This window comes from Felis catus, chromosome D3 (genome assembly GCF_018350175.1).
Source record: "Felis catus isolate Fca126 chromosome D3, F.catus_Fca126_mat1.0, whole genome shotgun sequence".
NCBI classification, from domain to species: Eukaryota; Metazoa; Chordata; class Mammalia; order Carnivora; family Felidae; genus Felis; species Felis catus.
In genome coordinates this window covers 42,031,009-42,056,610 of record NC_058379.1, presented here as the reverse complement: position 1 = coordinate 42,056,610, position 25,602 = coordinate 42,031,009, and the positions used below count along the sequence as shown (strand labels likewise).

The 25,602-nt window shown below is 36.2% G+C and overlaps 1 protein-coding gene across 1 annotated transcript in view; it reads right to left on the bottom strand.

Annotated features, from left to right (window-relative positions):
- Positions 1 to 771: 771 nt before the first annotated feature.
- METTL4 (methyltransferase 4, N6-adenosine) overlaps positions 772 to 25,602 on the bottom strand; it is a 681,840-nt gene continuing 657,009 nt past the window's right edge. The window contains exons 13-14 of the transcript XR_006587915.1: positions 4,894 to 5,053; positions 772 to 1,129 (exon numbers count right to left, since the gene is read on the bottom strand). The gene's annotated coding sequence lies outside the window, so the exon portion shown is untranslated. The remainder of the gene's footprint in view (positions 1,130 to 4,893; positions 5,054 to 25,602) is intronic.

Below are 25,602 nucleotides of genomic sequence, written 5' to 3'. Positions count from 1 at the left end.
CCTTGATCAGTAACAATGCTACATGGAATACCATGATATTGCCTAGGGCAGTCTGTGAGTACAGGGACAGTCATGCTGGCAGAAGCATATGGCAGAGAAGGCAAATGCATTTGCAGAATATTGTCTATCCTAGTGAGGATGAAATTTTGCCTCCTCCAAAGTAGAAGAAGTCAATGTAATCAATAACCTACCAGGTGGCTGGTTGGTCTTCCCAGAGAATAATGCCATATTAGGGGCTCAATGGTATTTACTACGGGCATATGAGACACTCATCAGTAGCAATAGCCAGGTCAGATAAAGTAAAGGGAAGTCCATGTTGTAGATAGATCTCATGCACAGCCTTCATCACTGCCACTGTGACATTCATTCATGGGCCTGCTGTGCAAACAATGGGGTGGCCAATGAAAGAAACTGACATCCTCAGAATTCTTCATTTTGTCCTTCTAATTATTATCATCTCCTTAGTAAGATGCCCTTTTTAAGTATTCACATGAGACACATATGTCTTCACAGTGTGCCAGCTCCAGGTGATCCTTCCCCTCAGACTTCCTTGTCATCCATCTTATAATCCTGTTTCTTTCAAGTCCCTGACAATCCAATCAAACTGTTAGTAACTGTAGATATATACTCAAAAACTGTAGATATATACTTCTGGCAATTCACTCCAGACAAACTAAACAAATTTTACCCACTGAGAAAATTTTCTTTCACTGTTATCCTTCAGGGTTACCTCTCAGTCAAGCTATAATGCTACAATCATGCACTCTCCACTGATACAAGTATTTCTTGCAGAGATACTTATCTGTACACTTGAGTTTTTTCTTCTTCTGTCACCTGGTTTTAAGACACTCCCCATGATGAATTGAGAGAGAGAGGAGGCAATGTAACAGGCGCTAAAGGTGTCTGAGATGCCCACTCATTCAACTTAGTTGTAGCTTCTATACATGCCTAAGCCCTTTGTCTTTCCATAGCGATAAATTACTGCTACTTATACCTACATATATGGCTTACTGAGTAAGATGACATCAGTTCATGATTGGGAACAGGCCACATAGTCGTCTGGTGTTCGATGGCTAAACACTCACATTCTAGAAACGCCCAAGAGCAAGCACATTCACTTGTACCAATCCTAGTAGCAAATACAAAGAATTTAAAATGGTAGTATTTAATATGTTTAATGATTTAAAGGAACAGACATAAAAAAGAAAGCATAATTAGTAATTCCACTTTTGTACTATTTTCCAAAATTGATCTATAGATTTGAAACAATTCCAATCAAAATCTGAAGAAGTTTTTATAGATGGTAACAAACTAATTCTAAAATTTAACTTGAAATGCAAAGGACATAAAAATAGCTAAATCAATTTTGAAAATTTGGAACTTTGAAAAATTGGAATTTTGCAAATGAAAAAAAAGTTTGAACCTGACATCAAGATTTAAAACTATACTAAACAATACTATACAGTATTGTTATAAGGATAAATATAGAAATAAATGGAATATTATAATGAGACTAGAATATACCCAGACACACATGGTTGGTTGGTTTTCAACAAAATTGTCAACACTACTCAACACTGGGAAATCACAGTCTTTTTTAACACATATCTCAGAATAAATGATTATCCATATAGAAAAATAAATAAATTTTGAACATAAAATTAAATCACAATGTATCATAGACCTAAACCAAAAGCTAAAACTCCAAAACATTTAGGAGAATACTTAAAAAAAATCTTTCAATCTTGGAGTAAACAAACATTTCTTAGCTAAGTAAAAAGAAGCAAAACCTTCACAATAACTGGTAACGTGATCTGAATCTAAATTTCTAAAAATCTGCTCTTAAAAATTTTTTCAATAGGGAAATGTAAATGCAACAAGGATGTTCAATATCCTGTGTATTCTACAGTCATTGGATTAACAGTAAATAAACATGGAATAAATAAAATCATCAAAGCAAAAGTTGATTCTATAAAAACACTAATAAATTTGACAAATCTATGGCAAGTCTTGGGACAGAGATAAAAAGAAAGAAAAAAGATAAAAAGAAACAGAGAAAGAAGAAGAAAGAGAAAGAGGAAGAGGAAGAGGAATTGAAGAGGCAGAGAAAACAAATGTTATTAAGAAATAAAAGGAATAGAGTGCCTGGTTGGCTCAGTCGGTTAAGCCCATGACTTCAGGGGATTTCTTTTTTATGAAAAATAAAACTGAGTAATCCCAGTCTTATACAAATTACTCCAGTGTATAGAATAAAAGGAAACACTCCATATCATCTTTGACTCTAGAAAGTGTTCAATATCAAAATCAGGTAAAGACATTAAAAAAAAAAAGTTGCCTGCCAATCACACTCATAAAAATAGATGAAAAATCCTAAATAACTGTTCAAATTAGCAACCAAATCCAACGATGTGAATCAGATAAACCTCTTAACCAAAGAATACACAGACAGGTAAACATCTGAAACTCTATTAATTTAACTCATTAGCATATTTCAAAGAGAACATGATGTGATTCTTTTACAGTAAAAATTGTTAACAAAGCACCAAAATCAGATAACAACCTTAAGCTGATAAAGAATATCTATACAAAACCTACAACATACATTTCACTTAAAATAAGTGCAAAGTTCAAAATAGTTCTTTAAATATAGGAAACAAAACAAGGGAATCAACTATCACCATTTGCCAAGAGGCTCAGTGAATTATGAAAATAGCTATTAAATCTGTAAGCAACAAAGAGTGGAAGATGTACGTATGGCTGCATGGCATGGGCCTCATGAAAGGATAAGATTGTGCACAGAAGGAATGACAATCTAACAAATATTATAGTGGAAATCTCAGTCGGGACACTAAGGCCAAAAAACAAATAAAAGTTATAAGGTTAGGAAGAAAAGAAACAATACTGTCATTATCTGCAAATAATTAATTATTATTTGAATTACTGAATTATTTCAGTTCACTAAATTTTCTGGATTATAATTTATATATAAAAATTAATTATATATTTATATGCCAGGGACAAATAATTAGAAAATAAAAATTAAAAATACACTATTTACTATAGCATCAAAGTCTATAAACAACATAGAAATTAATCAAGCAGATTTCTAGAATCTAGAGTACACGGAGAAAGTTAAAAAACTTTATTGGTAGGCATTTAAGACAACCTAAGGGGTACATTGGTGATTCAGTCAGTTGAGTGTCTGACTCTGGATTTCAGCTCAGGTCATGATCCCAGGGTTCTGGGATCAAGCCCCAGCATTTGGCTCCACACTGAGCATGGAACCTGCTTAAGATTCATTCTCTCTCTCTCTCTCTCTCTCTCTCTCTCTCTCTCTCTCTTCCTTTGCCCCCCTGCCCCTCTCCCCTCTTGTGCACATGCTCTTTCTAAAAAGAGAGAGAAAGAGAGAGAGAAAGAACATAAATTAATGGAGAGATATACCATGCTTATGGATTAATAGTTTCAGTATATTGGTCAATTCTCCCCAAATTAATGTGTAGTTTCAATGCCATTCCAGTAAAATCCCTACAGGCCTGGGATAAACAGGTTGTTTACGAAGCTTGGAAGGCTGATTTTAAAATTGGTAGAGTAGAGGAAAAGGCCTATGATTCCCCACCAAAGGTTTGTAAACTAACAAAGGAGTGAGAATTTCCTTAACAAATATCAACAATTGACATAAAGCTGTGATAATTAGATCAGTGGATAGTAATAAGCATAGATAAACTGGACAATAGAAAAAAACAAAGATCCTAGAAACAGATTGACCCATAGACAATGGAACTTGCTTTATCACAGAGCTGGAATTTCAGCAAAGTCTTTCCCCAAAGATAAACGGAACAACAATTAGGAATCTACCTATAGGAAAGTGTGAGGGGCACCTGGATGGCTCAGTTGGCTGAGTGTGCAACTCTTGATTTCGGCTCAGGCCATAATCCCAGGGTTGTGGGATCGTGCCCCACATCAGGCTCTGCACTGAGCATGGAGCCTGCTTAAGATTCTCTTTCTCTTTCTCTCTCTCTCTCTCTCTCTCTCTCTCTCTCTCTCTCTTTCTCTCTCTCCCCCGCCCATGCTCTCTCTCAAAAAAAAAAAAAAGGGTAATTAGACTCCTATCTCTCACAATACATAAACTTCAATTCCATTGTCATTAATATCTAAATGAGAAAGGAAAAAATATAAAGTATTTTAAAACAATAAAAAAAATTCTATGATCTTGGGAGAGAGAAGGATTTGTTAAATAAGATACAATAGCATATACTGAGGAGACCACAAAACTTTGAAGCTATAACATTAGATGGATCTTCCACTTGAATATATGAAGACATGAAGAAGACAGCAGTGGTTGGAATAGGGGGAAGACAAGGAACCAAAGGCCAAGAGCCTCAGTGATTTATGAAAATAGCTATTAAATCAGTAGACAACAAAGACAGAGTGGAAGACAGAAGTATGGCTGCATGGCATAGGTCTCATAAAAGGATAAGATTTTGCACAGAAGGAATGAAAATCTAAAGGCAATGACATTATGCAAGAGGAAGAGTTGCCTCTTTTCCTGGGACCAAGTATGGAGAATTACTAAGCCAACAATCAGGAGTAGTGGCTGCCTAGGGGGTTGTGCCTGGAGGACATGAGAGCATTAACGATCCTTTCTGCCAAAGGATTAATGGGAAAAGAGGAGAACTAAGAAAACAGATGTATTTATTTATAATGGGCTATTTGTTAATCATAGGGGGCATAGTAAAATAAGTTTGGAGGGAAAGCAAAACTGGGAAAAAGATAGGAGTGGAGAAAACACATAATATAAAAAGACAACTATAACTGAATTCATTGCAGACCTTAAATTATTATTGCTACCATAACATGACAAGATGAGAAGTATGGCAGAGTTAATTGACCTACTTTATAGTCAGAGGGAGGCAAATCCCAAGTGTAGAGCATAACAAGGTCAGCAGTAATGAACACACTGTTCAGAAGTTTCCATTTCTGTTTCAGGAATCCAAGCAGAATGTTGGTGGGAGTTGTTGTTCAGATGTTCTCAAGCAGGTGGCCACCAGGGACTCTAAAATGACAAGTAAAACCAGGCTCTGAAGAGAACTCAGTTCAAGGGAGGGAAGGGATGGGGCAGCTGGGTGGCTCAGTCTGTTAAGCATCTGACTTTGGCTCAGGTCATGATCTCAGTGTTCACAAGTTCAAGCCCTACGTTGGGCTCTGTGTTGACAGCTCAGAGCCTAGGTCCTGCTTCAGATTCTGTGTCTCCCTCTCTCTCTGCCCTTCCCTCATTCATGCTCTGTCTCTCTCTCTCTCTCTCTGTCTCTGTCTCCAAAAATAAATAAACATTAAAAAAAAAAGGATGGAAGGGATGTCCTATCCAAGGAAGCTCACCTTACGATGCATGCCTTGGTTTATAAGTTTAAGTCAGTGCCTGGTAGAACCAAGCAAATCTCTGATAAACCAAAGGATATATCAAGGCATAACTGGGGCTGGAACAAATACTACAATATGGGATTTGAAAAGAAATTTAAATAAAAGTAAAAGTGATAGAGATGTCTGCATAATGGGACTTAAACTAAGCAGGTATTTTTCATAGGTATTCAAGTATACCTGAGTGATTCTGATTAACTATTGATCTAAGTAAGATTGAATTGATGAATCAACAGTAAATTATTTATTTTTTTAAACATCAAATTCGGGTCATACGAAGCCTTAAAAACTGTTGTTTGGATTATTTTCTTGATTGCCCTTTTCATTTTTAAACAGGAAGAGTGACTATTCTTTGCAGATGGCAGGCTAGTTATATCTGACTCAGATGATGGGAAGTTGCTAGGTGCATCTCTATAGTGTCATACCAAAGCTCTAGCTAATCTCTGAGTTTAGTTTTGGCTAGTAATGTCTCCCCTTTGTCTCCATCAACTTTCTGAGCCTCATCCCATAATTCACAGCTACCATCTAAGATACATTTTCTCCCCTCCTGCCATGCACCATGCACAGGTGATAAGTCACACTCATGGGTGTATTAGAGAGCAGTGGTTTAAAGCATAGATTTTAGAGTCATATCTTACTTTAAATTCTAGCTCTACCTCTTACCATCTGTCCATATAAGTTAACCTTTGTTTCTTTATATGGAATTCAGGGATTATACCTCCATTTATAGATTAAATGGAATAATGTACATAAACTGTTGCTTAGTACCATTCCTGACACATAACATATATTCAATTAACAGAAACTCTTAATATTATCAAGATAATCAATATTTGTATTTATTTATTTAATAAGCATTAGTTAACAATTTCCTATGTCCTGGGCATTGTACTAGTGATTCAATAGTAAACAAAAACAAGCATGATTCTTGTCCTTGTGGAAGCTATACTCAGTCTCTAAAAAAAGGTGATTTATCTTCTGATCTATCTGCTTCTCAAGAGAAAGAGTTTGGAATTTTGGAAAATAAAATCATTTCATTATCTTGTGCCCTGAAAAATTTGTTGATCCCAGACAAAGCTATGATACAACTCTCTTTCAGATGAATAGATGAGAAGAGGAACCTCCATACCGATTTGAAATATCTGAGTTTTTCTGACTGACCACCAAACTTCCCTTTTTTTTCTTCACATACTAGCCCATTATCTCTGTGTATGGTGACACTTATCTCAATCTTGTTGTGATCTTTCTTCTGATAAATCTTGCAGTTGAAGTATTTGTGTTTGCCACAAGAGCAAACTCATTATTATTAGAATTCAATTTTAGTCCAGCTCCTCACTGTCTATGTCACCAGCCTGGAGAAAAAATGGAGGACTCACCCTGTTCTTGGCCTTGTTAGTGTTGCTGGCCCAAATATACTTTCCTTCATTGCCTCACAGATGCAATATGGGAGATTCCCTCACCTCTCAATGTACTGATGAGAACTGGGAAGCACCAGAGACTTACACCCAGAAGGACATAGTGACTACACATGTTACCAATCAGTCACTCTAGAAACAAACTTAAGATGTTGACTTGAGCCCTGTCTAGCTCTGGGGAGTACCTGATGGTGAAAAACATGCCCCAACCTTTTCTCTCCTATTCTCAGCAGGATCATGGAAAGAAGGAGAATTGACTGTAGGAGTGTGAGGGACACTTGTGTCACACAGAGCTCCTCACTGCTGCCTGAGTAACTTGGGTCAGAGCTCCACTTATTGATCCATTATTTCTTCTTAGTGCTAACTGGCTGCACCAACTGTCACTCCTTGGGTTTTTTGTGAAGTCTGGTTTTGTTTAGTAACTCATGGCAGTAACAAGAAAGTATAATGAGTTCTTGTTATTCAGTTATGTCCTATAGTTATGTCCTATAAAGTTACAAATATTCAGTTAGCAAACACTGAATCAGTGCTCTAAGAAAAGATACACAGTTAGGTTCCTGGAAGCTTCTGGTCACAACATTTTCATGAATTAATCAATACATAACCTGGCTTTATGTGTTTCTTCTTAAAGATATCTTTTTTAACATATATTGTTGATTCATTAATATTTAACTCACAAATAACAACACTGTAATTCATGCCTGAATGAAGCTTATCAAACACAAGTATTTTCTGCGCCACAGCCTTATTGCACTTAGGTACACTATAGTACTTTAAACACTATGTTTGAGAGCCAGTTTAACAGCAAAATCCCCAACAAAAAGCACCAAAATATGAAAACTGTGGCACTAAATAGACCACAAAAAGGACACATTTAAATTATGAGAACTGAAAAAAGAAGACAGAGCTTTGCCTTGTTATATGTGGCAACTCAAATTTTTTAATATGCTGTTCATGTTCACAAATGACCATGAAAGTGCATTAGTATTAAATTTGAGCTACAAATAACTTTCAGTAAGCAGATGAATTCCCAAATATATTTCCACAAATAATAATTATTGACTGTGTATACTAACTATCTTCAAGATTTGGTCTATGTCCTTTTTTTGGTTTTAAGAATGATTATCTATCGAATGCTAAAAATAAATGGTATTCTTCAAATATAATATTTAAAAATGGAAGATTTAATACTTTTTAAAGGCTATATTTCAGCTTCTCTTTAAAATCTTGAAGATGTGGGGCGCCTGGGTGGCTCGGTCAGTTAAGCGACCGACTTCGGCTCAGGTCATGATCTCACGGTCCGTGAATTCGAGCCCCATGAGTTCCAGCCCCGCATCGGGCACTGTGCTGACCGCTCAGAGCCTGGACCCTGTTCCAGATTCTGTGTCTCCCTTTCTCTCTGCCCCTCCCCTGTTCATGCTCTGTCTCTCTCTGTCTCAAAAATAAATAAAAGTTAAAAAAAAAAAATAAAATAAAATAAAAAAATAAAATAAAATCTTGAAGATGAGACAACAATTAGGCCCTAGCTCCAGTATGGCAGCAATAATCACTCGACCCAAAGAGTGGCTAAACCTGTTGGTGGGGCAGGGCCTGTGCTTTCCAGTTCTATCTCTTGAAATACCCACCTGCTGCATAACTTATGTTTGACGTTGAGTTTGAGATCCATGCTTTAAAGGTGTTTAGAATAGTCTTATTTTTCTCCGATAGCAAATAATCTATACAGTAATTCCAAATCCTGCTTTGCTTAAAATCTCCCAGTAGTTGCCAGTTCCTGAAGATTCATGTGCTGATGGTTGAGCAAGTAAAATTCTTCAACTGAAATACTGCCCTTTACTCTCTGTCCAAGACTTAATTTACTAGGAAATCTTGTGTCTAAGATTATTGGGTAAAAAAACACTTTTAAATTTACAACTTTGTAAAGAAGTTTCATAGATTCCCTTAATTTAGTGAGCTAATATAACTCTGGAAAAATTCTAGTACAACCAAATCTTGAAAAAAAAAAATCCTCCAGTACTGAAATTTTACTCCCGGAGAGTTCTATGCCATTTCCATTGATTTGAGTTATTTCAAAAACTATATCTCTTATCCTGTTAATGCTCAATCTCTTGCACTGTAATTCCAACATTTGAGTGGTCATTGTAGATGCATTCTTTTAGCTCAGTTTCTAGGGTAACGATTTTATTCAAAAATCATTTTTTTTTAATTTTTTAAAAATGTTTGTTTATTTTTGAGAGAAACAGAGACAGAATGCAAGTGGGTTAGGGCAGAAAGAGAGGGAGACACACAATCCAAAGCAGGCTCCAGGCTCTGAGCTGTCAGCACAGCGCCCGACGCCGGGCTCAAACTCACGAGCTGTGAGATCAGGACCTGAGCTGAAGTCAGACCCTCAACCGACTGAGCCACCCAGGCGCCCCATGGGTTTCACTTTTTTGGGAGAAAGCATCATAAAGAAAACTTTCTTAAAAGCCTGTTTAGATCTCTCCATTTTACTAGAGGTACATACAAAGAGCCACTTTTAAATACTGCTATCTTCTTTCTTCAAGCCCTGTTTTCAATGCTATGTGGCTCTCTTGTTTACATCATTCCTTTCACAAGTAGTAGACAGAAATTACTTCAAAGCTGCACTATTCAATATACAATATCTCTCTTATTCTCACTCCTCTGAATCTCATGACAAAATTAAAAAATTTTAAAAACATACTGTAGTTAAATGCTTACCTATTTCCTCCACTAAATGGGAATTATATTAAGGCAGAGAATATGTTTTAGTACCTTTTGTATCCCTAGGGACAAGCTGATGGCAAGTAGTCAACATATGTTGAAACTGAATGTCTGCTTGCACTAGGTTATTGTTAGGAACATATGTATGTGCTTAATAAGAGATTTTCAACACTTATATGTTGCTTCAATTTATTAGGCAATGACACGGAAGATTCTGGGTAAGTGGTGTCAACTTGAAGACATGGATTGAAGAGGCTTAAAACTTTTGCTGCCCAGGCAGTTTATCTTGAAGATTGATGGAATCTTATTTTTAGATTAAAAAAAAAGTAGGCAGTTGCTTTAGTAGTTATTAATGGCAGCTGTCAGGCATACACCTATTGACTGGAGATGAGTGAGACTGGCCATAAAAAAGATTTGAGCCCTAAATGCAAATGGAAGAGAAAAGGTCCTATAATTGTTGATAAGCTCACCAAAGAAAATCTGCTAATTAAATATTGGAGTGTTTACCTGAAACAGCCTTTATGGGAAACTAATGAACTTGTTCAAAAGATGCAAACAAGTTATCACCTGCTCAGTCAGTCAATAATACTGGAAAGAAGCAATTTCCATCACTGTAGGGACTCACAAGTTAATTCAGAAGCCACCAGACTTTAATGAGCTTCAAACCTTACATACTGGGTGGTAGGGTTTAGCTATCTACCTTTTTGTCAAGTAAAACTCATTTTTAAAATATAAAATATGGAATAAAATTGTATAAGTCTATATCATTCATTCGATCTAGAAAAGGAAGGGAACAAAGGAGATAAAAGAGAAAGAAGATGGTCTGTTTTGCTAGGGCCATGTTGTACTCAACAAAAAGCAGAAGAAACTGATTTAAATGAATGATCTAATCAAAATCTTATTGTTTACAATGTATTTAGTACACAGTGTATCAGAAAAAAAAATACTAACCATGACACAGTAATGAGAACAGGGTGAGCAAAAGAGTTCCCCTATTCCATGTATGTTAGCTCTGATGTATTAGTATTCTGAAATATATGGCTGTTTCTACAAAAATATATGTTTTAGGATAGAAAACTATAAAGTATATTTAAGATAAGCATTTAACACTACATTATATAAATAGTTGTGATTACTTTAAAATTAAATGATACAGAACAGCTAATTTATAGTTTATTATTATGTTATTATGGAAAATAAATTTATTATATTGTTATAAGGAGGAAAGACAAAAAACATATCTCTAGCAACGCAATTGGAAAGGAAAACCTGGAGGCTTTGATATTTTTCTTGGGATCCAGAACAAAGTAAGAAATTGATTCTTAGGTAGATTTATTTCCCAAATTTTATCCCAGGCAAAGAAACTGATTCTTGAATAAATTTTCTTCCCATGAACTCAAAATGCATTAATAAGACCATTTACAACACAGTCACAAAGTCATAAACAAGACCCCTTAACATTAGATTGAGTTTCTATTTTTAGAAAGATTATATTTAATGCAGCAGTGAAGATTTGAACTATGTCTAGTCTTTGGTTATTAAAAATAAAGCTGCTATGAACATTTGTATATGGGATTTTTAAAAAAAATTTTCAAATTAAAATTTTTAAAAATCATCCATTGTTATTGCATAGATACATAGCTGAGTTTTGAGTTTTGATTTTATATCCTACAATGTTGCTTAATTTATTTATTAATTTTACAAGACTTTTTTTTTTGGCAGAATTTTTAGGATTTTCTACATATAGGATTATGTCATCTGTGAAAAGATAAAATCTTATTTCTTTCCAATATGGATGCCTTTTGTTTCTTTTTCTTGCCTAATTGCTCTGGCTAAAATTTTCAGTTGTATATTGAAAGACAGTGGTAAAAGTCGGCATGCTTCTCTTATTCCTCATCTTAGGGAAAAAGTTTCAGTCTTTCACCATTAAGTACGATGTTAGCTGTTGGCTTTTTATATACGACTTGTATTTTTAAAGGAAAGCTGTCTTATGTTACCATGATGCTGATATCACTCTCATGGCCTTTATTATGTTGAAAAGGTTCCCTTATGTTCCCAGTTGAGTGGGTTTTTTAAAATTTTTTTAAATGTTTATTTATTTTTGAGAGAGAGAGAGAGACAGAATGTGAGTGGGTTGGAACAGAGAGAGAGCAAGGCACGGAATCTGAAGCAGGCTCCAGGCTCCGAGCTGTCAGCACAGAGCCTGACCGCGGGGCTGGAACTCACAAGCTGTGAGATCATGACCTGAGCCGAAGTCGGAGGCTTAACCGATTGAGCCACCCAGGCACCACCGCTGCCCTGCCCCGCCCCGCCCCCCCCCCCCTTGAGTGTTTTTATCAAGAGTGTTTTTATCATTTAAATTTTCTTGGGGCGCCTGGGTGGCTTGGTCGGTTATGCGTCCGACTTCAGCCCAGGTCATGATCTCACAGTCCGTGAGTTCGAGCCCCACGTCTGGCTCTGTGCTGACAGCTCAGAGCCTGGAGCCTGTTTCAGATTCTGTCTCTCCCTCTCTCTCTGACCCTCCCCTGTTCATGCTCTGTCTCTCTGTGTCTCAAAAATAAATAAATGTTAAAAAAAATAATGAAAAATTTTTTTTTCTCAAATTGTTTTCTGCATCAATTGCATAGTTCATGTGTTTTTTTTTCCTTTATGATATATGTTTCATTCATATTTGTAACATGATGTAAGGCATTGGTCAAAGTTGATCTATTTGCATACAGATATCCAATTGTTCCAATATCATTTGTTGGAAAAAGTGTCCTTTCTCTATCATTGCCCTTGCAAACTATTTTGAAACCCATCTGTCCATGAGTGTGAATCTATTACTAGATTTTCTATTCTGTTTTATTTATCTACCTATTTTTATACCATTACCACAATGTCTTGATTACTGTAGTTTTTAAATAAGTCTTGAAATCAGGTAATTTTAGTATTCAAACTTTTTTCTTTTTCAAAATTATTTGGGTTACTCCTGGTCCTTTTTAATTTCATATGAATTTTAGAACAATTTCTATTTTAAAAAAAGAAAAACCTTCCAAGATTTTGAATCAGATTATATTCATTTTTTGATTAATTACGGGATACTTGACATTTTGAAAATATTGAGTCTTCCTACCCATGATGATGTTATAATCTTTCCTTTTATTTAGGTCTTCGGATTCTTTCAGCAATGCTTTGCAGCTTTCAGTGTATAGGTATTACACATTGTTTAATGGTAAAATCGTATTTTTTGTTTCGAGTTTTGTTTGCTTTTTGTATATTAAAAATACAATAAAATTTTTGTATAGTGATCGATTATCCTACAACATTGCTAAACTCACTTATTATTCGTTGAAGTACTTGTGTTCTGTTTTGTTTGTAGATTCCACTGGCTTTTCTACTTAGTTGATCACATCATCTGGGAATAGAGTTCTACCTCTTCCTTTACAATCTGAATTCCCTTTATTTAATTTCTCTGATTTTTTTTTTTTTTGCCCTAGATAGAACCTACAGTAAAATGTTGGTGAGAGAGGACTTCTTTACCTTTTAATTGTAGGGAGTGAGAGCATACAATTTTTCACTATTAAGTATGGTGTTAGTTGTGGGTTTCATAGATATTCTTTACCAGGTTGAGAAAGTTCCCTCCTGCTCCCAGTTTCCTGCAGGGTTTCAATCACAGTAGATGTTGGATTTTGATAAATTATTTTATTAAACAATGTGAAGTAATCATATTGATTTTTTTGGTAGTTTCTCAGTATGCTGAGTTACATTAATTTATTTGCAAATGTTAAATTAACCTTACAATCCTGGATAAAACCCATTTGGTCATGACATGTTATTTACATAATGTTAAATTTGACTTGTCAAATTTTTGTTACGACATTTTGCATCTATATTCATGAGGAAAATTGCTCTGCATTTTTCCTACATATCTCTTTCTTTGTATATCAGAGAAATTCTGAACCCATGGAATGAATTGGGAAGTATTCCATCTTTAATTTTCTGGGGGACTTTGAGTAGAATTAACATTATTTCCATTTAAATATTTGTTTACCTGTGAAATCTTCTGAGCCTAGAGTTTTGTTTGTTTTTTTTTTTTTTTTGGTTTTGTTTGTTTTTGTTTTTTGCTATTTCAGGAAGGATTTTAACTACAAATTTAATTTTATTAATATATATATGACAATATTATTCATTTTTTATTGAATTAATTTTGGTAGTTTGTACATTTTATCTAAGTTGTTTAAATTTATAGACAAACAGTTGTTCATAGTATTCTCTTATTATCCTTTTAATATTTGTATAATCTGTACTGATGTCACCTCTCTCCTTTCTGATTTTGGGAATTTGTTTCCTACCCCCTATTTCTCCCTCTCTCATTCCTTCTCTGCCTCTCCCCTCCTTCCTTCCCTCTTTCTTCCACTTCTATCTCTCTGTTCTCTCTCATTCGTTCATCTCTATCCCTCTCTCTATCTTTATCACGTCCCTATCTTTTTTTCTGATAGGTCTTTGTAGAGGTTCATCAATTTGAATTTCTCAAAGAATCAGCTTTTGGTGCCATTTATATTCCCTTTTGTCTTTTTGAATTTTCCCTATTTTATATTTCATTAATTTCTTCTCTGATCTTTGTTACTTCTTTTTGCTTGCTTTGGTTTTAATTGACTCTTAACTTCCTCACTTTTTCAGATAGAAGTGGAGGTCCTCGATATATTCTTTTTTGTTTTACCTAAAGTTCTATGGCTTTGATGGACTAATTTCTCCTTGTTCTACTTGCATACAACTATTTTATTAAAATATTTTGAACATCAAAACTGACTTTAAAGAAAAATGCAACATTCCTACTTAACCTAGAAATAACTTAAACTCTTATTTCCAGCTTTGAATATTTTCTAATAACATTTATGACAAATGTTGAAATTATGAACTTAAAATTAACAAGAAAAAAATCCTACTTTAGAACTAACGAAGGATAATATTTTATTATAATCTTTTCTAATCTTTTTTACCACAATTGTACTATTATACATCTTTGAAATAATACACAATATTTATATTGTACTTCTATTTGTAGTATTTCCAAGTATTGGTCTCCTAAATGAAATATAATTAAACTCACCTATCAAACATATGTTGCAAGCCTCATATTAGACACTCTCCTAAGTTGTTGAGGAATTTATGTTCTAGTAAATTTACATTATAGTGATGTTAGAACTTATATTTTAGCAATAAACAAACAAATGAGAAAGAACAGAAGTATGATTGCTATAAAACTAAACACGGTGCTGGGACTGAAACTGGTTGTTTTGGCTGGACAGTCAGGAAAGCTGTTGCTCATGAGATGGTTGTAGAAGTTGTAAGCTGAATGACAAGGATTCAGACATGAAAAGATCTAAAACAAGAGCATCCCAGGAGGAAAAGGCAGAAGATGGAAATGCCCCAAGGCATTAATAAACTTGATCTTTTTGAGAGGCAGAAAGAAGGTCATTAAGGCTGGAACATGCTGAGCAAGGAGAAGAGAAGCATGCTGTGTGGTTGGAAAGTCAGAAAGAGCCAAGACCATACAGGACCTGGAAGACAGGGTAAAGAGACCTGGGATTTTGTCACAAGTGTCATAAGGAGCCCCCAAAGAATTATAAACAGAGATTTGATACAACCTGACTTATTTTTTAAAAACATCACTCTGGCTACTGTAAGAAGAATGAAATATAGGAGGTCCATTGAAGAAGGTGGGAGGCTAGTTTGAAGACTATGAGAGTAGCCTAGCCAAAAGCTGTTGAGTGTTGGAAATAGGGCAATAGGGATTTAGAAAAAGTAGTTGCACTTCAAATACAATTGGACAATTGACAATATTCTCCTATGCATTGGATTTGGCAGGCACAAGAGGGAAGCAAATATGAATGACCTTCTCTGAACAGCTATTTAAATTTGCATTCCCCCCTAAATTTGTTAGTATATTAATCTATCCCCTAAACATGAAATTCAATAATTTCATGTAGAAAGATGACATATATTCTCATCTATATGATGAAGTTAAGAGCTGCAGTATAATAATATACATAGTTTTATTTTGATCTGCAAAATTGAGATGAAAATAGAGATGGTAATAATCAATGATATCTAAGGAATATGTGACAAAGCTGGATATGAATCCTGGCTCTGCTAGGAATAATACTGTGAACTCAGAATTGTCAATGAGCTTGTTTTTTCTCTTGCAAAATTAAGATGATGGAATCATCCTCACATGCATAGTAAAAAATAAATTTAAAATACATTTCAAGTGCTTAGCATGGCACTATAAGCTGCTCTGCTTTCCTCTGTGTTGGCCCATTGTCAGGCACCAATCTTTGTCTCATATTGGCAAAATGTCTGCAAGCAGCTTATGTTTTATGTCTTAGCCTTTAAGAATCCCATTGAGAAGAAAGAATGACTCTTCCACCATAATCAAAGGCCCTAGAATTGATACCATATGCATGGATTAAGTCATTCAGAACCAGAGATCCTATGCTCTGATTGAGCAGAACAGGAGGACTTGCCCTACCCTGGATTCAGGAAGGAAACACAGAGCCTCCCAGACTTCATGGACTGAGAACAAGAGGAGTCGTTTCCCCAGATAATCAGGTGTCTACCATGGAATCCACTCTACAATTCTAATTTTATATCCCGTAACTATGCATGTTACCTTAAAGAAGTTTATAAAGTTCTCTGAGTCTTAGAATTCTAAATTATAAGATACCTTACCTTATAAAGTTATGTGAAAAAATATTTTTAAAGATTTTAAGTAATCTTCACACCCAATGTGGGGCTCAAAGTCAACTCCAAGATCAAGAGTCACATGCTCTACCAACTGAGGCAGCCAGGCACTGTAAATTGCTGTGAAATTTCAATGAAATTATATACATACACATGTGATAATCTACCTCAGACTGGGCACTTGGTAAGTACTGAAAACATGTTCATTATTTTTTTCACTGTTCTCTCAGGAATGATATAGAGTAAACGTAACTACATTTATATCAATAGCTATATATTGATACTTGAAGACAGCTATAATGTCTTCACTAATATTTTTTCTATTATAAACTCAGATCCATCCATTTATTGTTTTTCTAATATTTCTTGGTTTTAAGCTAGTTTATGATCCTTGTCTGTTTAGCCTTTCATCATCCCACATGAAGTGCAGTGTCTAGATCAGAACATAATTATTCTAGGTATGATCTGTCTAGCACAAAGTTGACTGTAATCTCCTTTGATCTGAAAACACTTTCATTGATAACACCTGAGATTTTTATGACAGTTGGTGCAGCATTTTACTCTCCACAAATATTTGAGCCAACCCAAATCCCAGGCTTTCTCTTTAAGCCCTACTGGTAAACTATGCCTCTTTTGACCCACGCCTGTGAAATAGCTCTTTGGCACATATGCTAAGAACTTTATTCTTATTCATTGTTATCCTGTTAGATTTTCACAATTATTTATGTTTATTTATTTGATTATTGAAATATCCTTTTGGATATGGATCAACCACCCATCAAATTTTCACAGCATATAGAAATTTGACCTATGTTCCCCATTGTCCTTATTCTCAATGAGAGCAAAATCAAGGCCCAGCCAGTCACAGCGTCCTTTAGCAATACACACATTTCTCTCGAAATGTGTTGGTAATGGCCTCACCAACAGCATCCTAGTCATCAACCAATCTTGAATCCTAATCCTATCTGGTACTTTATCCAACCCACATGTATTTGTTTCATTCATAATGGATTGTGGCAAGTAAGTACAGAAAGCTCTATCCAGTTTCTGCACACATCCAATTTTGTTAATTTTATCATTCAACCAGAACTGCCTTGTGCCTTTGTTTGTTGTCATTTTCTCATACTTCCTTCACAATAGGAGTTTCTTCATGTAGGAATTCATAATGTTTAATCAAAGCAATTAGCATCTAGCTTGTGGAAGCAGATGCACATCTAAGCAACTAAACATCAGGAAATCAAAGTTATGGCCACTAAGATCAAATAGTTTTCATATTAAATCAATAAAAATCAGATTTAGACAAGAGGGGTGAACACCAGCCTGAAGAGATTTTGAATTTTGAGTGATGGATGTTAATTGATTCTGTTCCAATGGAGCAACCAGCTGGCCTCATTGTCATGGAATAGAAAAGGTCATTTATCAAATCTGTCCTTTTCCAAATAAATCAAGTTGACTCACCTGTTTAATAAATTATACTCCAAAGAACTCTGCTTTGAGACTCCTCCAGAATGGTGGAAACTTCAACTGTTAAAGCTGTTGAACATAATAACTTGGGGCATCACCCCAAAGACTCCCACTAGTAATCCAGGGCAGCAAGGGCAGTGACTCATGATCATTCTCAGAGCTCACTCTCTCAGCTTTGGAAACTCCCCAGAATACTAGAAACAGAAGTCCTGCTGAGTTGAGGGTTTAGTCCCTGTAGCTGTATAGGTTAGAGAGATGCTACAAAAATTGAGCATAACTATTAATATGAACTTATTTGTATCTGTTGGTCTTGCACTTCTTAGAGTATTTGAGGAAGTTTGGAAATATATCCAAATGTAATATAACCAAAACTCTAATAATGTTTATGGTTAAGGATATCTATAGGCATTGAGATTGTGAAAAATAAGTCATTTTTTTTAAATTTCATGGATCTACTATCTACATTATTTTAAAATTTTCCTATAATGAGAACTTTTAATCATAGAAAATACTCATAAAAATAAATATGTGACTTATAAAACATGGTGGAACTCCCACATGCTTCATTATCAGTCTGCCTATCCTATTGGCAGAACGGGTTGGTCTTGAAAATTCCCCTCAGTGCAAAAAGCACAACCTCTTGAAACAAGGTTGCAACTAAGTTATTTTATTTTAGAAGAAAAAGAACAACAACAACAACAACAACAAACAGCAGCAGCTAATAAAAACACTAAGATATCACTGCCTACATCCAAATGCATTGTCTCCCACCCCCTGCCGCACCGCTCCAAATACCTACTTGCTGTCATGGGCATGCAGTAACTGTCTAACAACAAGCTATGAGTCAGCTGTTATTGTATACAGACATACCCTCTCTATATATAGAATGTGAAAAATTTTGAATGAAGATTAAGGAGTTTGGTGTAAAACAGTGAGTCACTTTGATTTTTAAGCAAAAGAGTCTGGAATCAAAGTGGTGCTCTAGGGAAGTTAATTTGGGATCAGGGTCATGATGGATTGAAGGGAAGAGCAATTAGAGGTAATGTGACCCCACAGGAAGCTCTTGCAACTCTATAAAGAGAAGTTAAGGGAAGTCTGAAATAGAATTGGTTAGCAAGAATGAACAGAGGAATGAGGAATAAGAAATTGACTGAAGACTATATACTACACAGATCATATATGCTGAATATGTGATATAAGATAAATGCAACTCCTATAGTTGGATTCTAGTTTCAGTTATATTCCTGATAAGCTATGTGATCTTGAGAAAGTCATTTTATCTTCCTAGAAGCTATGTCAGTTTCAGTTTAAAATAGAGAGAAGAGGGATGGAGGCAAGAAAGGAAGGGAGGAAGGGAGAGAGGAAGAAACTAAACTCAAAAATATTTCATTTAAGAACAGAAAAAAGGGAAAAGCAAATTAATTTGCCTTTCAGTTGTACAGAATCTTCCTCCAAAGAACCAGAGTCATTTCTGATATCTCCTTCACTGCAAATGGATTTGAAATGAAAAAAGAGTGAAGAGTACGTGCTTTAAAGAGCCTTACCTCTTACTTCCAAGATTTTCAACTGGAAATGTTCCAAATCGAACATCACATTCATGGTTGGGTTGGCACATGCATCTGCTAGTCAACACTTTCTCCTGATGATAACTGTTACTTTATGGCTCTTATCAGTGGCTTTAGAGAATATATCCCTGAATGGGAAGGACTTCTCTGACAGAAAGAAAAAAATGAGAATGCTTGATGAAATTCCTGAGGATCTCCTATTCAGGGATCCACTATGAACAGGAGACTTGGAAGGAGGAGTTAAGCAAGAGATTGTCACCTGGGAAAATATCTCTGGTTATTAACAAGCTTGAAGGAATTTGCTCATGATGGGTCAGATTTCACTAAGGGAGAATATAAGCAACCACACAGGATGGTAGAAAGTAACTCATATCAACAAATCCCTTACAGTAGAAATATTAGAGGATTTTAACCCAGTAGGGCCTCTCTGACTCTCTCCTAAGACACAGTGGAGAGCTCAAGATGGTGTAGAACTACCACATGCCCAGTTACATGCAGTAGGGTATAGGAAAGCTAAGACATATACCAAATGTGACAACCTGCTTTTCTTGGGAAGGAAGTAACAGCAAAGGAGAACCAAAGTATTGTTAGAACTATCCTGTGAGCTTCCTCAATGAATTCTTGTAGGCTACATGGTCACAGGTTTCACAATGAAAAGTCACATGTAATGATATTGATGATGTCTTAAGCCCAGTTTTATTAAAAAATAATAATGACAGGATATTGGAGGTGTACTCAATGACCACTGATGGGAAAGAAACAATCAGACTAAGCTTGCAGTATATATGATAGAGAATATCCAGAAGATGAGGATGACAGAGCCAGATTGCAAAATTGTATATCCTTCTTATGTTATCAAGGTTGCAAGTGCAGGATTACACCCAGAAAGGTAGTAAAGAAGATATTTTGACTGAAAAATGGCAACCTCCCCCTTCACCCAATCCTCCATCTGTCTCCTGCCCAACTGAAGTGTTACAGGGGTGATAAAACTTACTACTGGCATATCTAAGTATTAGCCAATCAGCCAATGAAATGTCCTTCATTCTACATATCCTTCCCACATTTCTTTTTATATCCTCTACTATGATTCTCTGAGTAGTTGAGGGATTTTAACACACCCTCCATCAAACTGTAGGTTGATTCCAACATGTAGGCACTTCTCTCTTTTGACAAGCACTTGAACTTGGTGGCCCAAAAGACCAGAGCTGAAAACATTACTTTTACCTTGTTCCATATAATTCTGCCTTGTTTTGCATTTTCCTGACCTCATGCTCTAGCTGCAGTTGCCAGCCTGTCCACACCACTCTTGCTAACCATTGCCTGGCCAACTTCTTGGCCAGACCTGATGTTTTCCAGCCTGTAACACATGCTGTTTGAAGTCAAGGGAGTGGACTGACAGGTAAAGGTCTACTTGTTCCAGTTGATGCTCTGATTTACTAAACAGAGACATCCCAGAGAGGGAGTTGTCCTCCTGAGAGATCTAGAGAAATCTGTTACAGCCAAGTGTTAAAGGCAAGCAGTCTAGGCACATAGCTGAGGTTATGACCACAAGACCTATACCCAGCCCCTGGTCATACCATGGAGGAGCTAGTACTTTTCCAATCAACCACCCCAGTCAGGTTCTTCTCCCAAAGTCTAACATCTGGCCTGGCTATATCCCAGTTCACTGCCTAGAATGTAATCAGCAGTGAGGGAATATTCACTTCTTTCCTATCAGTTTCTCCTAATAAACACTCTTCCAGAAGGCTTGGTGTGTGCCTTCAGGTCATTAGCTTCAGTTTCCTCAACAAAACCCTCTATGTTTTAAGGATTTTTAAATATTTTAAAATAATGACATAAAGTTTAAAAAATGAATAGCAAGAAAATAATTAATGATGGGTCAAACTTTGAATCAATTGGTGAAGAAATCAGCATAACACATGATAAGTTTCTGTATATAAGCCTTTATTTCCCAACTATAAAAACTCTGTTTATCTCCTAGTGATTAAAATGAGTGATCTCACTTGTTACTCTTCCTGTCAAAGATTTCTCTGATAAATTTCATTAAAAGAAAGGTGGCAAAAATTTTAATTCAGTTTCAGTTTTGTTTACTTTTGTTTTCCATCTTTAACACTTGCAGACAATAGAATTGTAACTAACACAATCATTTGAGGTCCCAATAATACTTTTATTAATTTTGCCAGCTCCTCTTCAAACCCATGTTTGATTGGAGTAAGGCAGCTAGATGAGGAGATAAATGGAGTCATGGCCAAAGTAGGCTGGTAATGACTGTACACATTCAAGAACTGTGCTTTAGTGGGGTCCTGGAAACTACATTGTGGGTAGATAAAAAGCCAGAAATCCAATATCCAGAAGTAAAGTCAAGCTGAAAACAATGAAGCTATCCAGACATCACCAAAAAGAAAACCAGGAAGGAGGTTGAAGCACAGACTATATCAAATAGAATTTCTATAGTTTTCTATTATCTCCATTCCTAGCCATTTGGATTGACCCAAGCCGTTTTGTAGAGTTCTGTCCCAGGATTATTTGCTACTTGACAGTGTCTGCTGTCAAGCCTCTTGTCAGAGTCAGGAGTGGGGAGAACTAGGAGTGTACCTTAAACGTGGACTTGATGTAGATCTTAGGAGTAGCAACATGGAAAACTCCAGGCAGAGACACAGATAGGCATCAGGGAGATTTAGAAGTAGACAGAATACAGGGTCCAGAATGTGCATGAAGGTCTCAGGGAGTGTTGCAGCAAGCTACTGGCAGATGTTCAGGCAGGTCTCCTTTTGTGACATTCCTTCCTCAGGCTAGCTTCAGGTTACTAGGTAGGTAGCCAAGGGCCAGTTCAAATAAGGAGGAAGAGTGTGGTAGCTGAATAATTCTACTCCAAAAGATGCCCACCTACAAATCCTTAGGACCTGTGAATATGTTACTTTCAATGGCAAAACAGACTTCATACATGTGATTAAGTTAAGGATCTTGAGGAGACTGTCCTGGATTGTCCCAGTGGGCCCAATGTAATCACAAGGGTCTTTATAAGAGAAAACAGGAGGTTTTGAGTCAGAAGATATGTGCTGAAGGAAGCAGAAGTCAGAGGAAAAGACAGATTGATTTGAACATGTTAGGCTGCTAGCTTTGGAGGAAGGAATACAGGTGGCTTCTAGAACCTAAAAAAATCAAGGAAGCAGATTTTTCCCTAGAGCCTCTAGAAGAAATACAACTCTGCTGACATCTTGATTTTAGCCCAGTGAGACCTATTTTGGACTTCTGACCTTCAGAACCATGTTTGTAAGGCCAGGTGTATATCCATTCATATTAGTTTCCCATTGCTGCTGTAGAAAATTACTACAAACTCGATAGCTTAAAACAATACAATTTATTATCTTATAATTCTGAAAGTCATAACCTTGATAAGATTCAAGATGGTAATTGATTACAAGGTAAAGGTCTAGAAATTTTAAGTGGGACCAGGAGCAAAACTGAGATGGTGCCAAGCTATAGAACTCTACAAGCAGGGCTCCATATATTTCTTCTGCCTAGAGGTTTGATTGGTCCCAGAACCCAGAGAGATACTAAACAAGAAGTCTGGGAAATAGTGGAACCATAGACAAAAAATCAATTCGGTCATCTCCCTACTTGAGATGTTCTTTTACAGTTATTCATTTATTCAATAAGCACTTAGTGAACCAGGCTGCTGAATACTAGAGCCAGAGCTAAGAATCAGATAGCTAAGATTCATGACCTCAAGGAGCTGTGTGAGTCATGCTCCTTTTGAGCTAGCATGACATCTTTCTCTGGAAGGAATATTCTCCTCACTTTTTTCTCATTTGGAGCTGAGTTATCTATGCATGCTAAAACAGCAAAATAGAGTGTAGACAACAAACATACACTCAAGCAAGGAAGATTATATACGGAGATAAAAGTATAATTTCATGACATGAATACTGATTTCTGTCACGGCCACCATGAAAAAAATGAGGAAGAGATATAAAATTATGTGAATAAAAAGCATATAACATGGAAACCCAGATTTTTAAGAATCTTTCTCCTTCAAAGGCCTTGGAATCATGCAAGAACCCCATGTTAGAAGGCTGAAGAAAAAATAAACTTCTACTTGAAGCCTTAGGGGAAAAGTACAGGGCTATATTGGGGACTTTATCACACAGATGGAAAAAGGGCAACTGCAAAATTTGAACCTTCTTGAGTAGGATGGAGAATCTAAAAGTGGCTGAAGAATCATCTAGAAAAAATACTCAACCTCCAACATAGGCTGGATATTAGAACACAATATGAAGGAAAGAAAAGTAGAACACAAAAGCAAGATGTCTCCAAAATGCTCTAAAAAAGTACACAACAGAGCAGGGCTAGGCAAACTTTCTGTAAGGGCTAGGCAGTAAATTTTAGGCTTTGCAGACAACAGGGTCTCTGTCCCAACTACTCATCACTACCGTTGTAGTATGAAAGCAACCACAAAGAATATCTACATCAACGGGTACAGCTATGTATCAATAACGTTTCATTTTTTTGCAAAAATAGCCATACCTGGACCACTGGTTGTAATTTGCCAACCCCTGTAATAAGTACAGCTCATTTTTTTAAAAAATGTTTTTTTAACGTTTATTCATCTTTGATAGACAGAGCATGAGCTGGGAAGGGACAGAGAGAAGGAGACACAGAATTGGAAGCAGGCTCCAGGCTCTGAGCTGTCAGCACAGAGCCTGAGGCAGGGCTTGAACTCATGAACTGCAAGATCATGACCTGAGCCGAAGTCGGACGCTGAACCAAATGAGCTACCCAGGCGCCCCTATAGCTCATTTTATAATAAATTTAAAATCCAAAGATCACCTCAAATGCATGACATTTGTGCTACCATCCCTCCCTGTCATATAACAAAATGTCTGTATGATTTTGAACAAGCTATTTAACTTTAGTAAGTAAGCCTCTGTTTTCTCATCTTGTAAGAGTATCTATATCACAAGATTGTTGTGAAGAGTGAAAGAAATGATGTATTAGAGTAGCTAGTAGCATGCCAGACCCATACTAAATAAATAAGACATGAAGATATTATTCTTATCTTTGTCATGTCCAACAATTATTATTGTTGTTGAGTGCTATTGCACTCTGCTCATCAATATTTGTGCTCTTTCCACTGCTGCATGTGACATTATCAGTTGATCTACTCCAGTACTAAAGTTGAAACCCATGCATCAATCCTATTCTTCGTCTTTTCGGGAACTATTAAAAATTTTACACCTCCTCCTTATTTCACACCGTTTGCTTTCTACATTTTTTAGCTAACTTTAAAAGCTGGGAAAAGCCAAAGTAGTTGTATAATAGCTTGAAGGACACAGCAGGCTATAATCAGTGTTCCAAGAGTTTTGTTCTGATTTAAAAATGAGCCTGAGGTGGGAAAAAAAAGGCTTCAGCAGAAACAGTCTGTGAGGTCAGGGAGAAGGTAAACAAACTATTTCCAGGAGCTACAGAGCAAACCTAGAACTATAGAAACTGGCCCAGGGACTCAGGGCCTAGGGGAGTTCTGGTAGGGAACATGGCATCATAGGAATACAGTCCTCCCTTTATATTTTCTATAAGCCTTAAAGTTCCTCTGTATAGACTCAGACACCGTCAACCATTACCAATAGGACATATGCACAGAGGAAGAGGCTGATGCTGCCTTTTGAAGTTATTAGTCTTTCTGACAAAGAAAAAGAGAATGATAGGAATTTCTTCTGACTGCATATATGGAATTCTTTTCTGGCCCTTGCATTCCATTCTTCTTAAAAGCTAAGACTGGGTGTAGCTGCCTAAAGAATAAACCTAAGTTTGGAAAGTCACTGTTCATCTATTGTGTGTGCCAAGAAGCCCCTCCTCTTCTGGGAATTTGCCCATTTCCCCCATACTTACTTCCCCACTCTCCCATTATGGGACATACCAGGAGTGGAATTAGAAAAAAATTGACAGTTAGACAGGAAAGCACAAGCTTTATCTCTAGGCACACCTGGCCATCTGGTAATTTCACTCTTAGCCATGATAAGGGCAAGGCGGTTTATAATGCGCTATTTAAGATTTCTCACCACAAAAAAGAAATGGTAATTATATGACATGATGGAGGTGATAGCTAACAATTATTTTGAAATACACAAGTGTGTTAAATCAACCCAGATGTACACCTACACGATGTTATATGTCTTTCAATAAAGTTAGAAAACAACAATAACAAAAACAAGGAGAGGAAAATAAAGTTCCCAAAGTTTCCTGGAGACTGTCCCAACCCCCACCCCCATGTTTAGCACTTACAGACCTCCTGGACA